Source organism: Malania oleifera, chromosome 8, assembly GCF_029873635.1.
Source record: "Malania oleifera isolate guangnan ecotype guangnan chromosome 8, ASM2987363v1, whole genome shotgun sequence".
Taxonomy (NCBI): Eukaryota; Viridiplantae; Streptophyta; class Magnoliopsida; order Santalales; family Ximeniaceae; genus Malania; species Malania oleifera.
The window spans coordinates 90,627,166-90,644,117 of NC_080424.1; positions in this window are offsets into that span (position 1 = coordinate 90,627,166).

The window sequence follows — 16,952 nt, forward strand, 5'->3', positions numbered from 1 at the left end:
ATAAAGATGATGAAGATGATATTGATATTAAAAAATGCTTAGAGAAAATGTCTATTGAAAATAATGCAAGTGAAAATCAAGAAGTAAATGAAAAATCACTTGAAGATAATGAAAATGGAAATCAGGAGTTGCCTAGAGGCTGGAAATTCATTAGAAGTCATCCTATAGATCAAATCATAGGTGAACCATCCCGTGGAGTAGCCACAAGACCCTCTTTGAGAAATATAGTGAATCATTCTGCTTTCTTATCCCAAGAAGAACCTAAAAATATTAAAGAAGCCATAGATGATGAGTCTTGAGTGATGTCCATGCAAGAAAAACTTAACCAATTTGAAAAAAACAAAGTGTGGACCTTAGTTCCTAGGCCTAATGAGCACACCATCATTGGAACTAAATGGGTATATAGAAATAAGAAAGATGAGAATGGGGTAGTAATTAGGAATAAAGCTAGACTAGTTGCCCAAGAGTATAACCAACAGGAAGGGATTGAATTTGATGAAACATATGCTCCTGTTGCTAGGTTAGAAGCCATTCGTATGCTACTTGCCTTTGCCGCTTTTAAAAATTTTAAATTTTTTCAAATGGATATTAAAAGCGTTTTTTTAAATGGCTACATTAATGAAGAAGTATACATAGAACAACCACCCAATTTTGAAAATAATAAATATCCCAATCATGTTTACCGGTTGTCTAAAGCCTTATATGGATTGAAACAAGTTCCTAGAGTTTGGTATGAGAGGTTTAGTGGTTTTCTACTAGAAAATGGGTTTACCCGTGGCAAAATTGACACTACACTATTCATCAAATTCAAAAATGATGATATGCTCCTTGTTCAAATTTATGTGGATGATATCATTTTTGGGGCAACCAATGATGAGTTGTGTAATGAGTTTGCCAAATGCATGCAAAGTGAATTTGAAATGAGTATGATGGGTGAACTTAGTTTCTTCTTAGGGCTACAAATTAAGTAAGCTAATCATGGAACTTTCATATGCCAATCTAAATACATTAGGGACTTGCTAAAGAAATTTAATATGAAAGAATGTAAAATTCTTGGTACACCTATGAACTCTTCCATTAAACTTGATAAAGATGAGTAAGGAATCCCTGTTGATGTAAAATTGTATCGTGGCATGATTGGGAGTCTCCTATATCTAACTACTAGTAGGCCTAATATTATGTTTAGTGTGTATGTGTGCTAGGTTTCAGGCTGCCCCTAAGGAATCTCATCTAAAAGCCATTAAACGAATAATTAGGTATCTAGTTGGGACTATTGAATTAGTATTGTGGTACCCTAAGCATACTACCTTTGAGATTGTTAGTTACACTGATGCTGACTTTGCCGGTAGTAAGGTTGATAGAAAAAGCACTAGTAGCACTTGTCATTACTTAGGACAATCTCTTGTTTCTTGGTTCTCCAAGAAACAAAACTCAGTTACCTTATCCGCAGCCGAGGCTGAATACATTGCAATTGGAAGTTGTTGTGCCCAAACTCTTTATATGAAACAACAACTTGTGGATTTTGGATTGCACTATGAAACAATACTGATTAAATGTGATAATACTAGTGCAATCAAGATCTCTAAAAATCCTATCTCACATTCACGAACTAAACATATTGAGATTAGACATCATTTCCTTCGTGATCATGTGCAAAAAGGAGATGTGGCCCTTGAGTTTGTCTGCACTAATGAACAGTGGGCCGATACATTCACTAAACCATTACCCGAGGATAGGTTTATACAAATTAGATGTGAATTAGGCTTAATGCATAGTAGAGAAGCTTCCTAAACTTAAATGTTTCATAACTTGCATAAATTTAGGGGGAGCTCAATAATGGAAACTTTCCAAGTCTTAACAACTAATACTATTTTTGACTTATCTTCCTGCCTTAGACTTTGTGAAAGTTGATTATTGATTGTGTGCACATGTCAAATATTTATCTATTGCATGATCATATTGAATGAAATGAATATCGGTTATCCTTTGTGATGCACAACTTGCCCACTTCATAATCGTATTGAAATTTTATTTGCTTGATTGGACCATACTGGGCTGTTTGAGTAGTTGTGGATAAATTGCTAGGAAATATAAACTCAAACAGGTTACATCTTATACAAGATTTATTTTGGAAAGTCCGATTTACAAACGACACTTTGCCGAAATTTTTAAAAAATCTTTCCAAAATTCATCATGTATAAATGTAATACATACCCATTGCCTAGGTTATTAACTCATATGACCCTTTTTGCTGTTGCCAAAAGGGGGAGATGGAAAGGGGCAAAAATAAGGGGTAAAAGGACTTTGTTTAAAAATAAATTGGATGCATATTGAGAGGGGGAGCCTTCTTGGGCTTAACCCTATATTTTTTGCTAATCATATTTGTCATCATCAAAAAGGGGGAGACAGTTGACCTTATAGGTGATGCCCGTTTTTGATAATGACAAATACTCATGTATTTAATGAATATCTAATTCATGTGCAGGTCTATATTAGCAGAAACATTGATGGCACGTGAAAGCTTAAAGTTGAAAGACCCAATTCATATTGTACTCTATTTCATGTTGTAATATAATTCATATGCAAAGGGTCTGAAATAGTAAATAGGATTTGGTTTGTAATAAGCTCACACACATCACATGCATGAACTAATAGGTAAGCTCAAACAAACCGTAAACTAAAGTGACCTTAGAATGACCTTAGGGTTTACGATCGACCGATACCGGACTTTTTCGGTGTCTTTAATTAAACAAAAATAATCCTATGACACACACCATTGCACCTATAAATGTTAGACACTTGAATGGGGTTTGTGTGATTCAGAACATGACCGAAATGTTCACTTGGTGCACTTTCAATTGACTGACCAAGGCAGTTCATTCTACCTCGGTCGACTGAAATAGGTTTAGGTCAACAGTTGACTAAGGTCCTGGTCGACTGAACCAGTGTAGTTCAAAATCCCCCAGTCGATCGAAACCTCCTCAGGTAAACAAATTGACCATCTGGTCGACTGAGCCAAATTTGTATTGTAACTACCTAGTCGACCGAGGGTCCTCGGGAGAAATCCCAACTGTCTGGTCGACCGAACCATTCAATTCAAAATGGCATGGTCGACTGATCCTCGGTAAAATGGAAAATCGCCCTTTGGACAGGAACTTTCAGTCGATCGAGTCTTCAGTTCAAAAGTGTCCTAGTCGACTGAACCATATGAACTCTGGTCGACCAAAATGGTTCTGGTCGACTGGACCTCTCGGATTGCCCTGATTTTTACCGCGGTTAAACATTTTTTAAATAGGGTTAAAATATTTGAAATGTCATTAAACTTTCCTAATAATTCCTAATAGGTCCCTAACGATCATAATTCATGGGGTGTCTATTTATACCCCTTCATTTGGGAGAATTAGTAACTTAATTAGCAAATTAAAATCCAATACTTTCTCTTAAGCAAAGTATATCCTACTGCTCATACTCTCTTTAAAACCACTCAAACTTATCTTTTTCACTTCTCTATATCATCTATAAGTGTATTGAGTGTTAGTATTTAGAGGTTTGCTCTCTCATTTGTTGAGTGTTTCAATCGATTTTTAACAAGAGCATAACCTAAGTATTTTGAGGAGGCTTTGCTAATAAGCCCACCCTAAGAAGACTTGTGTTGAACTTCCGAGTGTTGCATTCTCCTTGCACTAGTTTAGGAAGTTTGTATTTGTTTTTGGCTTGCAAAAATATTTTCAAACTCACTCAAATATTTTGTGGAATCTGTATTGACATATTTGTGAAAGGATATTTGTGTTTGTTACATTAATCTTTGTGGCAATATTTATTCAAGTATATATCATTTTCTGAATACAAAATTGCATAGTTTTTGCAAACTAAGCATATACACGATATTCGTGATTGAGACATCCTATTGATTGACATACTTGAAACTCACTTGATATTCTATATGAACACATTTGATTGAATATTTTGAGATACACAGATTGTTATTGACAATCTCACGTACGCATTACACTGATAGAAAATACATTTGAGAGTTGAACTATTTCGACCACACTGAGCTTACATATTAAATCATTTGTGATGTATGTGATTGAACGCATTTGGGTACATATCTGCTTTGCTTGAAAGTACTTTTGTCAGTACCATTTGATTGTAATATCTGAGTGATTCCAGGCATGGCCTGAGGGGGCGGTAATCCAGTCTTGTAAGGATTGTTGTAAAGGTTGAGGTCAACCCAAATGCGTTCAATCACATACATCACAAATGATTTAAGGGGGCGGTAATCCAGTCTTGTAAGGATTGTTGTAAAGGTTGAGGTCAACCCTGTGCTAATTGACTAGGTTTGTATAAGTGCCGATCCACCCGGTTAAGTGAGCAAGTTATAGTGGTAATCTTTGTGCTTGTTAGCCAAGGCGGGGACGTAGGCAATTGGCCGAAACTCGATAATATATCTATGTGTCACCCTCTCTTCACTACTTCCTGGTGCTTGTGTGATTGATTAAATTGTTTTATTTAATTTCTGGTATACATTTAATTTACTTGCACTAGATTGACCATAGGGTTGTGAATATACTGGTGTTAGGAGATTGACCTAGGGATTAAATTTTAAAAATACCAATTCACCCCCCCTCTTGGGATCACGGTAAAGCTAACAAGATGTTAAACATCCTGTTGCTCATACCAATACACAAAATGGTTTAGCCGAATCTTTTATTAAGAGACTTCAAATTATTGCGAGGCCTATGATTATGAGAACCAAATTGCCCATATCTATTTGGGGACATGCTATTCTTCATGCTGCATGTTTAGTTCGTATAAAACCAACTACTTACAATAATCTTTCACCCATACAATTAGTCTTTGGGCAACAACCTGATATTTCTTATTTAAGAACTTCTGGTTGTACAATATATATTCCTATTGCCCTTCCTTAACAACAACAACAACAACAACTACAAAACCAAGCTTTAATCCCACTAAGTGGGGTCGGTTATATGAATCCTTTTTTGCCAATTTATGCAATCATGGACCATTTCTTTTGATAGATTCAAGGATATTAAATCCTTACTCACTATCTCCTCCCAAGTTATTTTAGGTCTACCCCTACCCCTTCTATTGCCCCCCACAGTAACTAAATCACTCTTCCTCACAGGTGCACTATAAGGCCTACGTTGCAAGTGTCCATACCATCTAAGTCGTTCCTCCCTTATCTTATCTTCTATAGGAGTTACACCTGACTTACCATGAATATGTTCATTCCTTAATCTATCTTTTAATGTTATACCACTCATCCATCTAAGCATTCTCATCTCGGCAACTTTTACTTTTTGGATATTTTGTTTCTTCGTCGCCCAACATTTTGATCCGTATAGCATAGCTGATCTTATAGCTATCTTATAAAACTTTCTTTTCAATTTTAAGGGTATTCTACGATCACATAGTACACTTGAAACACTTCTCCATTTTAACCAACCTGCTTTAACTCTATGCATTACATCATCTTCAATTTCTCCTTCAGCTTGCATAATATATCCAAGGTATTGAAATCTATAAGTGCTATTTATTTCTTCATCATCAAGTTTAACTTTGTCTCCAATATTCCTCTTATCATTACTAAAATTACATTTCATATATTCTGTTTTATTTCTACTTATCCTAAAGCCTCTAGATTCCAAAGTTTCTCTCTATAATTCTAACTCATCCTTTACTCTGTCCTTAGTTTCATCAATTAATACAATATCATATGCAAACAACATACACCATGGAACCTCCTTTTGAATACTCTTAGTCAATTAGTCCATCACTAAAAGCAAAAAGATAAGGACTCAAAGCAGATCCTTGATGTACACCTATGCCAATTGAAAATTCTCTAGTTTCTCCATCTATAGTCCTTACACTAGTCATTACTCCATCGTACATATCCTTAATGACATCGGTATACCTACAACATACACTTTTTTTTTTTTTCTAAAACCCACCATAGAACTTCCCTAAGTATCCTGTCATATGCTTTCTCAAGGTCAATAAATATCATATGCAAGTCCCTCTTCTTTTCCCTAAACTTTTTCATTAATCTTATTAAAAGATAAATAGGTTCTGTGGTAGATCTTCCAGGCATAAAACCAAATTGATTTTCTAAGTTCTTTGTTTCTAACCTTAATCTTTGTTCAACTACCCTTTCCCATAGTTTCATTGTATGACTCATAAGTTTAATTCCACGATAGTTATTACAATTTTGAATATCTCCTTTATTTTTGTATATAGGTATTAAAGTACGTTTCCTCCATTCATCTGACATTTTCTTAGTTTTTACAATTGTATTAAATAAATTAGTTAACCATATAATTCCGTCATTACCCAAGCATTTCCAAACTTCAATTGGAATGTTATCTGGTTTCATAGCTTTCCCACTTTTCATTTTTTTTAGTGCAAACTTAACTTCGTTAACTCTAATTTTGCGAAAAAATCTTATATTTTTAGTCTTTTCTTGATTTGACAATTCTAAGTTTAAGCCTTCTATTTGGTTTTGTTAAACAACTTACTAAAGTAACTTCGCCATCTTTCTTTAATATCTTTGTCCTTAACCAAGACAATTTCATCCTCACTTTTTATACATTTTACATTTCCTAAGTTCTTGTTCTTCCTTTCTCTAATTTTAGCAAGTTTAAATATATCTCTTTCCCCTTCTTTTGTACCTAATCTATCATACAAACTATTAAATGATCTATATTTAGCTTCACTAATAGCTTTTTTTGCATCTTTTCTCGCCTCCTTATATTTTTCAAAGTTATCTCTGTTTCTACTTTATTGCCACATTCTATACCAAATTCTTTTTGACTTTATGATTTTTTGTACATCTTTATCCCACCACCAACTCTCTTTGCTATTCGAGAATCTTTCCCTTGATTCATATAAAATCTCTTTCGCTATCTTTTTAATAGAGCTAGCTAATCTATTCCAAAGAATATTTGTATCTATCCCATCCTCTAAGGTCCAATCCCTATCTTTGATCATTTTATCTTTAAATTTTATTATATTTTCTCCTTTTAGGTTCCACCTTCTAGTTCTCCTACATTGGTTTATTTTACCTTTTTTCTTCTATTTTTTAATACATATATCTAACACTAAGACTCTATGTTGTGTGGTTAGACTTTCACCTGGAATAACTTTACAATCCTTGCATGATAAATGATCTACCCTCCTAGTTCAAAAAAAAAAAAAAAAATTCTATTTGACTTCTATTTTGTCCACTTTTAAAGGTTATTAAGTGTTTTTCTCTTTTCTTAAAGCAAGTATTCATTGTACTAAAATCATATGACATAGCAAAGTCTAAGATCATCTCCCTAGACTCATTTTTGTCTCCATATCCATATCCTCTATGTGTCCTCTCATAATTTTTATTATCTCTTTCAACGTGTCCATTCAGATCTCCTCTTATAAATATTTTCTCAGTCCCTAACATGCCTTATATAATACTATCCATATCTTCCCAAAATTGTTTTTAAGATTTTCTGCTAAGCCAACTTAAGGAGCATAAGCACTAATGACATTTATTATCTCTTGTCCTAATACCATCTTGATTTTTATAATTCTATCCCTTACTCTAGTTACATCGACAACGCTATCTTTTAATTTTTTGTCTATAATAACGCCTACTCCATTCTTATGTTTTTCTTTTCCAGTGTACCAAAGTTTAAATCCTGATTTATCGATTTCTTAACTTTCTCCACCACCCACTTAGTTTCTTGAAGGCAAATTATATTTATTATTCTTCTAATCATTGTATCTACAATCCATGTTTTTAGCTGTAAGTGTCCCTATATTCCAAGTTGCTAATCTAATCATAGTTTCTTGAACTAACGTCTTTACCTGCCCACGTACAGAATGATGTAGGAACCCTCGCATATTTGACACCATACCCGGGCGCCGATACGACTCGTCACTTTGGGGCGACGACCTATGTCACACCCAAACCCGAAAATGGAATCCAGGGGTGAAAATGTAATCTAACCCGTCCTTGTATCAAACAAATATAACTGAAATACAGGACAGTGGATGAGTGTCCGACCTCGTGGGGTTCCCAGGCACCCTACACACAACCATACACAATAGAATATATGCAGCAGGGAAAGGTCATTCTATACAAAGATGGTACCATACCAGAGTCTATACACAAATAGAGTCAAGGCTTCATCATACAACGTACAACCGGGTGCCCAACAAATCTCAAAATGGCAACCCGTGAAACAAAATTCCTAGCACTTACCCAAGTGCTACCCGCAGTACATTGGCCACTACGATCCCAACACAAGGACGCTAGTTCCGGCTACTTGAAGGACCTGAAAAATATGTACGTATAGTAGGGGTGAGACACCTCTCAATAAGGAAGAATACATGTTATATAGGTGTGTGGCATTTGAGTGTTATTATGACAGCAATATATACACAGTTAAATGCAGTTCCAGTACTAATTTCACAATAGTGCATACACGCATACACACATGATCAAGCAATCCCGATTTCATACGCCCACAAATATAGAGCTGGACACACTCAGTACCTGGAACAAATTCAGAACCTCGTTCCTACTCGCATTTCAACAAAACACAATTATGCATGCTTATATAACCAAACAAACCACACTCATTTGGTAATCTAAAATCATGGTTTTCCAAACATATATAGTTTAAACAAGTCAAGGCATGACCATCCCTATAACACAGTATAAATCAACATATACATTAGATTTTTTACAAAACCAGGGATGCAGCTCGTCGCCTCCTTTTTCCCAAAACTGTAATCATGAAAAACCCATAGTTTTTCCCCATTAGATCCCCCTAAATGAGTAGCTAAAACACACACAGGAGTGTGAACCACAGTTCTACAGAGTTTGATTTCGAAAATAACCGACATAAACAGATTCCCCTTACCTTTCCCCCAAATGGCAAATCCCAAACTCCAAGGCTCCTAAATAATGAACCGAGTTCCAAAACCTACAAATCCCAGTACAGGAAATACTCATAACACTGTTCTCTACAAAACTACAGGATTACAAATGGAAACTGAGCCTTACCTCAATTTTACGCCGAAACCTGAAAATCTCCAAAACGAGTTTCTAATCCGCAGAACTTGTAGAGAGTCCTTCACTGATCCTCGTGGTAACTTCAGATTGTCAAATCAGACAATAAACGACAAAGAAATCTTGAGAGAGGAAATGTATAAAGAGTTTCTAGAGAGATATAGAGAGGATATTTATATTTCTTAGCTGAGAAGTAATAGAAATTGATATTTATAGCCCTTGACTCGGTTGCCCTCGTCGACGAAATAGCGTCCTCGTTGATGAGGTCATATAAACAACTCTTCGATGCGACGTTGACTTCATCGACGAGCCTGAGATTCTTGGTTTCCCGAAATCTCTCGGCTTCTCCTTGTCAACAAGCCTCAGAACTTCGTCGACGAGCAGATCAAAGCCTTTGTCGACAAAATCTGGCTTCGTCGACGAAGCCTACTTAAATTCCAATTTTACCCTTATCTTAATTAATACAACCCACCTATCACGGTTCGGGTTCTTACAACCTCCCCTCCTTACAAAAATTTCGTCCTCGAAATTTGCCATCCCTCATTCATACAACTAAACATATACACGCAACTCTAGAGGGACACTGATGACTACTACAATGCAGCCTAATCATAACACAAACATACATACATACCCTCACTTATGGCGGAGTAATACCGTGGTTACAAACATAATCATCTCAGGAGTTCACAATACACACATTCCTAAGGATGGACCACCTATCCCAATCCAAAGTAGGGTGTCGTACACATACTCAAAACAACTGCGGATACTTTCGGTGTATTTCCGTTTCTAGTTCCTAAGAAACTTCCTCAACCTCGTAGTTTCACCATAATACCTTCACTAACGGTATTTCTTTAGTACGAAACTTCTGAACTTTACGGTCTAGAACTTTAACAAGTGTCTCCTTATATGCTAAAGTATCCCCAATTTCCAAATCATCATAACTGATAACATGTGAAGGCTCCAATATGTACCTTCTCAACATGGATACATGAAATACATCTGGATCCTCGAGAGTGCTGAGGGTAGTGCAATCCTATTGGCTACCAGACTCACTCGCTCAAGAACCTCGAATGGTCCAATGTACCTCGGGCTCAGCTTGCCCTTCTTCCCGAATCTTATCACCCCTTTCATCGGAGCGATCCTCAGAAATACCTTACCTCCTACCTCGAACTCTAATTCACGGCGGCGAACATCTGCATAACTCTTCTACCGACTTTGAGCAGATTTAACCCTCTCTAGGATCAAACCCACCTTCTTAGATGCCTGCTGCACAAGTTCAGGTCCTAACACCTGACGTTCACCAACCTCATCCTAATACAAAGGAGATCGACACCTCCGACCATACAGAGCCTTGAATGGTGCCATCCCAATGCTAGCCTGTAAGCTGTTATTATAAGCAAATTCTACCAGTGGCATAAACTGTATCCAGCTACCACCGAAGTCCAACACACAAGCTCGCAACATATCTTCCTAGATTTGTATCGTCCTCTCCGACTATCCATCAGTCTGGAGGTGGAACGCTGTACTGAAAGTAAGCTTCGTCCCCAGTGCCTCTTGCAAGCTCGACCAGAATCAAGAAGTGAACCTCGGGTCTCGATCTGACACGATGGACACCGGTACCCCGTCCATTCTGACTATCTCATGCACATACAACTACGCTAGCCTACTCAAAGGGTAGCTAACTTTCATCGGTACGAAGTGAGTAGATTTCGTCAACCTGTTCATGATTACCCAGATAGAATTATGTCCGTGAAGAGCTGATGGCAATCCGATCACAAAATCCATGGAAATATGCTCCCATTTCCACACCGGAATAGGCAAAGGCTGCAATGGCCCTGCCGGCCTTTGATGTTCAGCTTTCACTCGCTGATACATTAGACATTGTTCCACAAATTGAGCAACCTGCTTCTTCATACCACTCCACCAGAAGGTCTTGCGCAAGTCCCGATACATCTTTGTACTACTAGGATGTACCATATATAATGAACGATGCGCTTCCTCTAGAATCGTCCTTCTAATCTCATCATAGTTCAAAACACATAGCTTGGTCCCAAACCTCTGCACACCTCCCTCAGAGATGTTGAGCTCTGAAGCTAATCCCTGCTGTACCTTTTCCATATCCTTCACCAACTCTGCATTTCTAGCCTGCGCGGCCTTTATACGCTCAAACAAAGTCGGTTGGACCACCAAACTAGTAATGAGAGCCTGATGATCACCACGCACCAACTCTATACCTGAGCCCTATAGATCCCGTCTGATGTGATGCTGAGTCACAACTGCAGATACTACCATACGATCCGACTTCCGACTCAATGCATCAGCCGCCACATTAGCCTAACTGATGGTGCAATCGTAATCCTTGATCAACTCAAGCCACCACCTCTGCCTTATATTCAACTCCTTCTGTGTGAAGAAATACCTGAGGCTTTTGTGGTCAGTAAAGATCTCGCATTGCACACCATATAAATAGTGTCGCCAAATCTTTAGTGCATATACCACAACAGCTAATTCCAGATTATGCACAGGATAATTATTCTTGTATTCTTTTAATTGTTGAGAAGTATATACTACTACTTTACCCTACTGCATAAGCACACATCCCAAATCTTTCAGAGACACGTCGCTATAAATCCCCCGAAGGAATGGTCAAAACTGGAGCAGTAACCAGCCAATGCTTCAACTTTTGAAAACACTGCTCGTAATCACTGGTCCATTCAAACTTTACCCCCTTCCTGGTCAAATATGTCATAGGCCCAGATAGTTTAGAATACCCTTCCATGAACCAACGATAATAACCCGCTAGTCCCAAGAAACTCTGAACCTCCTGCACACTCTTCAGCCTTACCCAGTCAACCACAACTTCAATCTTACTAGGATCCATTGATATACCATCTCCAGTCACCACATGGCCTAAGAATGCAACCCGATTCAACCAAAATTCGCACTTCTTCAGTTTAGCATACAATTTCTTCTCCCGCAGAATCTGTAATACTAACCTCAGATGGTCCTCATACTCTTCCGTACTCCTCAAGTATACCAGAATATCGTCATGAATACCACCATGAACCGGTCCAGGTACTCATGGAAAACCCTGTTCATAAGATCCTTAAATACAGCCAGAGCATTTGTCACCCAAAAGGCATGACCAAGAATTCGTAGTGGTCGTATCTGATTCGAAAAGCAGTCTTCGCTACATCCTCAGATCTAACCCTCATTTAATGATATCCTGACCGCAATTCGATCTTCGAAAAAACCCACGTCCCCTGCAACTGGTCAAAGAGGTCATCTATACGAGGCAAAGGATAGCGATTCTTCATAGTCACTTGTTAATCTCACTGTAATCAATGCACTTACGCATCGACCCGTACTTATTCTTCACAAACAATACTGGAGCTCCCCAGGGGGAAACATTAGGTTGAATGAAACCCCTGTCCAATAATTTCTGCAACTGCTCCTTCAACTCCCGAAGTTCTGCTGGAGCCATCCGGTACAGAGTTTTAGAGATCGGTGCCTTGCCCGACAACAACTCTATCCCAAACTCCACCTCACGATCCAGAGGTAAACTGGGTAAATCATATGGAAACACATTCGGGAACTCGCTGACTACCCGAATATCCTCGAGCCTCAACTTATCTCACGGTGGTTCATTCACACAAGCTAGGTACCCCTGACATCCGTCCAAGAGTAACCTCCTAGCCTTTAATGCCGATAGAACCTATGGCGTCGAACGCACACACGATCCCACAAATTCATACTCCTGTTCCGCAGGAGGTCTGATCACATCACCTTCCTACGACAACCGATCACAACATAACTGGTGAACAACTAATCCATCCCCAGAATTACATTGAACCCCGACATGTCGTATACCACAAGATTCATTGATAGCAGCTTCCCCTGGATTACCACTAGGCAGTTTGTTAACATCCTCCTACATAATGATATACTCCCAAATGGTGTAGTAACAGATAACACCCCGTTCATGACTCGGGTCTTAACCCCACATCATCCAATAAAACTCACGGATACAAAAGAATGGGCTGCACTCGAATCAAACAAAATAGAAGCTTTATTTGAAAGCAATAATAAGGTACTTGTCACTATGTTCCTTGCATGCTCAACATCAAGAAAATACTCTGGACAGAGCTATATTTTCCTGAATGGTTCCCTGAGGTATCTGATTGCTACCTTGGTTCACATTGGATGCAGGCACATCTCGGTTCGGTGCACGACAATCGCGAAACATGTGACCTAACTGGCCACAGTTGTAGCAGTTACCCCCAACTGATCGGAACTCACCCTCGTGCCATTTGTGGCATTTGGTACAACGATCACCTGGTTGGCTCGCCTGAGAACTCTGATGCTCGGTATTCTATTGGTAACTCGATCTCCTGTTCCTTTTCTTCCATGATCCATGACGAGATCCAGACTGAGAACTAGAAGGTACTGACCTCTTCCTCAGCTCCTGATCCACCTCATCCTCTTGGATACCAGTCTCGATCACAGTGGCTTTATCCACAAAAACTGAGAACTCATGAATCTGAAGCATCCCCACCAATCTGCAAATATCCTTCCTCAGGCCCTTCTCGAACCTCCGAGTCTTATCGTACTCATTTGAGATCAAATATGGCACAAAACGAGACAACTTGATATACCGAGCAGCGTACCCCTTCAGCAACATACTTCCTTGAGTCAGAGCAGAAAACTCATGCGCCTTCGCATCACGTATAGAAGCCGGGAAGTATCTGTCAAAGAACACCTCCTTGAAACGGCTCCATGACATCTCAGAGACGCCAACTCTCTGCTTCTCCAGCAGACTCATGACAGGCCACCATCGACCTGCCTCCCCAGATAGCTGGAAGGTAGCATAGAGGACTCACTTCCTATCTGCACAGTGTAGAACCTTCAAAATCCTCTCAGTATTCTCCACCTAGTCCTATGCTATCGTTGGGTCAGGTCCCCCATAGAACGTCGGAAGATGCATGCGTGTAAACCTCTCAATGGTGCACCCCGCAACAGTAGGAGAGCATTCGCGTCTCTTGACACTCCGCCCGATCTCCCGCAAAAGTTGCCTCATCAAACCTCGAGGCACAGTGGGAGACTCGTCACTCACAGTCTCCTTGGAGCCATTTCCTAGGTCGTTATCCTTGGGCTCCATGCTGCAACACAGTAGAGTTCTATCAAACTCTTATAACACGTACAGACATACAGTTAACACAATTATCTATCCCTAATCATGTTAACTATTCCCTATAGGTCCAGGTCTATCCTATCACACCAACACGAAAGTCATCAATGGTTTGCCCTACTTTTACTGAAATTGTCATTCTAGGAAAAACACGGAATACCGCCGACAAGTACCGGTCTAGTAACGGAACAACTCTCAACCAACTCTACCCACATCCAACATCCTATACTCTGGTATGTACTCACAGCTAAGCCTAACCTACAAGACCTAACAACTTGGTTAGCTCTGATACCAAACTGTCACACCCGAACCCAAAAATGGAATTTAGGGGTGAAAATGTAATCTAATTTGTCCCTGTATGAAACAAATATAACTGAAATACAGGAAAGTGGATGAGGGTCCGACCCCGTTGGGTTCTCAGGCACCCTACACACAACCATACACAACAGAATATATGCAGCGGAAAAAGGTCATTCTATACAAACATGGTACCATACCAGAGTCTATACACAAACATAGTCAAGGCTCCATCATACAACGTACAACCAGGTGCCCAATAAATCTCAAAATGACAACCCATGAAACAAAAGTCCTAACACTTACCCAAGCACTACCCGCAGTACACCGGCCACTACGATCCTAATACAAGGACGCTAGTTCCGGTTACTCGAAGGACCTAAAAAATATGTACGTATAGCAGGGATGAGACACCTCTCAGTAAGGAAGAATACAGGTTATATCGGTGTGTGACATTTGAGTGTTATTATGACAGTAATACATACACAGTTAAATGCAGTTCTAGTATTAATTCCACAACAGTGCATACACGCACACACACATGATCAAGCAATCCCGGTGTCGTCATACCCTTCAGCCCGAAGCCGGCCTATGATATCTGGCGTTGGCTTGTAGCCAACCCGCGAAACACGGCGCCACCAACACATGGCTAGTCCTAAACTCCTATGGCATCGTACCAGTGCAAATTGGTGGATCCACACCCTTCGGTGATCAGCCGGTAAGGCTCACGCCCCTGGATATAGAGTCGAACACTCTTGCCAAACATGGTGTAGCGATTTCATACGCCCACGGATATAGAACCGGACACTCTCAGTACTTGGAACAAATTCAGAACGTCGTTCTTACTCGCATTTCCACAAAACACAACTATGCATGCTCATATAACCAAACAAACCACACTCATTTGGTAATCTAAAATCATGGTTTTCCAAACATATATAGTTTAAACAAGTCAAGGTACGACCATTCCTATAACATAGTATAAATCAACATATACATTAGGTTTTCTACAAAACTAGGGATGCAGCCCGTCACCCCCTTTTTCTCAAAACTGTAATCATGAAAAACCCATAGTTTTTCCCCATTAGATCCCCCTAAATGAGTAGCCAAAACACACATAGGATAGTGAACCACAGTTCTACCAAGTCCAATTTCGAAAATAACCGACATAAACAGATTCCCCTTACCTTTCCCCCAAATGGAAAATCCCGAACTCCAAAGCTCCTAAACAACGTACCGAGTTCCAAAACCTACAAATCCCAGTACAGAAAATACTCACAACACTGTTCTCTACAAAACTACCAAATTAGAAATGAAAACCGAGCCTTACCTCGATTTTACGCCGAAACCCAAAAATCTCTGAAATGAGTTTCCAATCAACAGAACTTGTAGAGAATCCTTCACTGATCCTTATGGTAACTTCGGATCATCGAATCAGATAATAAATGACAAATAAATCTAGAGAGAGGAAGTGTATGAGGAGTTTCTAGAGAGATAGAGAGAGGATATTTAGATTTCTTAGCTGAGAAGTAATAGAAATTGATATTTATAGCCCTTGACTCGGCTGCCTTTGTCGGCGAAATAGCGTCCTCATCGATGAGGTCATATAGACAACTCGTCGACGAGACGATGACTTCGTCGACGAGCCTGAGATTCTTGGTTTCCCGAAATCTCTTGATTTCTCCTTGTCGACGAGCCTTTGAACTTCGTCGATAAGCAGAACAAATCCTTCGTCGACGAAATCTGGCTTCGTCGAAGAAGCCTACTCAAATTCCAATTTTACCCTTCTCTTAATTAATTAAACCCACCTATCACGGTTCAGGTTCTTACATCCTAGCCCACCCTCACCCACTTTTTGCTACACCTGGGTGGTTAAAGTGCAACGAGTCACTTGTAAGGGACACCCCAGCAAACATTCGGTAAGGATTCATATCATAGTGATCTAACAAATTTTACGCTGGCTGTCAGCTACCTAATGCAACCCTTCTCCTTAATCCGGGCTTGGGACTGGCTGTGTGTGAAAAAATTAGGACGTTAAGTGCATCGCAGGCGGAGTTCCTATTGCTCCTCCTCAAAGAACTAAAATGGGTCCTCAACGTAAACTTGGTATCTATGTTGATTTTGATTCTTCTTCTATTATTAGATATCTTGAACCTTTAACGGGTGATTTGTTTAAAGGATAGTTTCAAGATTGTCATTTTGATGAAACAGTATTCCCTACATTAGGGGGAGCAAAATTAGTGCCTGAAGCATAACATGAAATCACATGGAATTCCATAAGTTTATCTCATTTAGATTCTCGTACAAATTAATGTGAACTTGAAGTTCAAAAGATTATACATTTACAAGGGATTGCAAATCAGTTACCTGATTCTTTTGCAG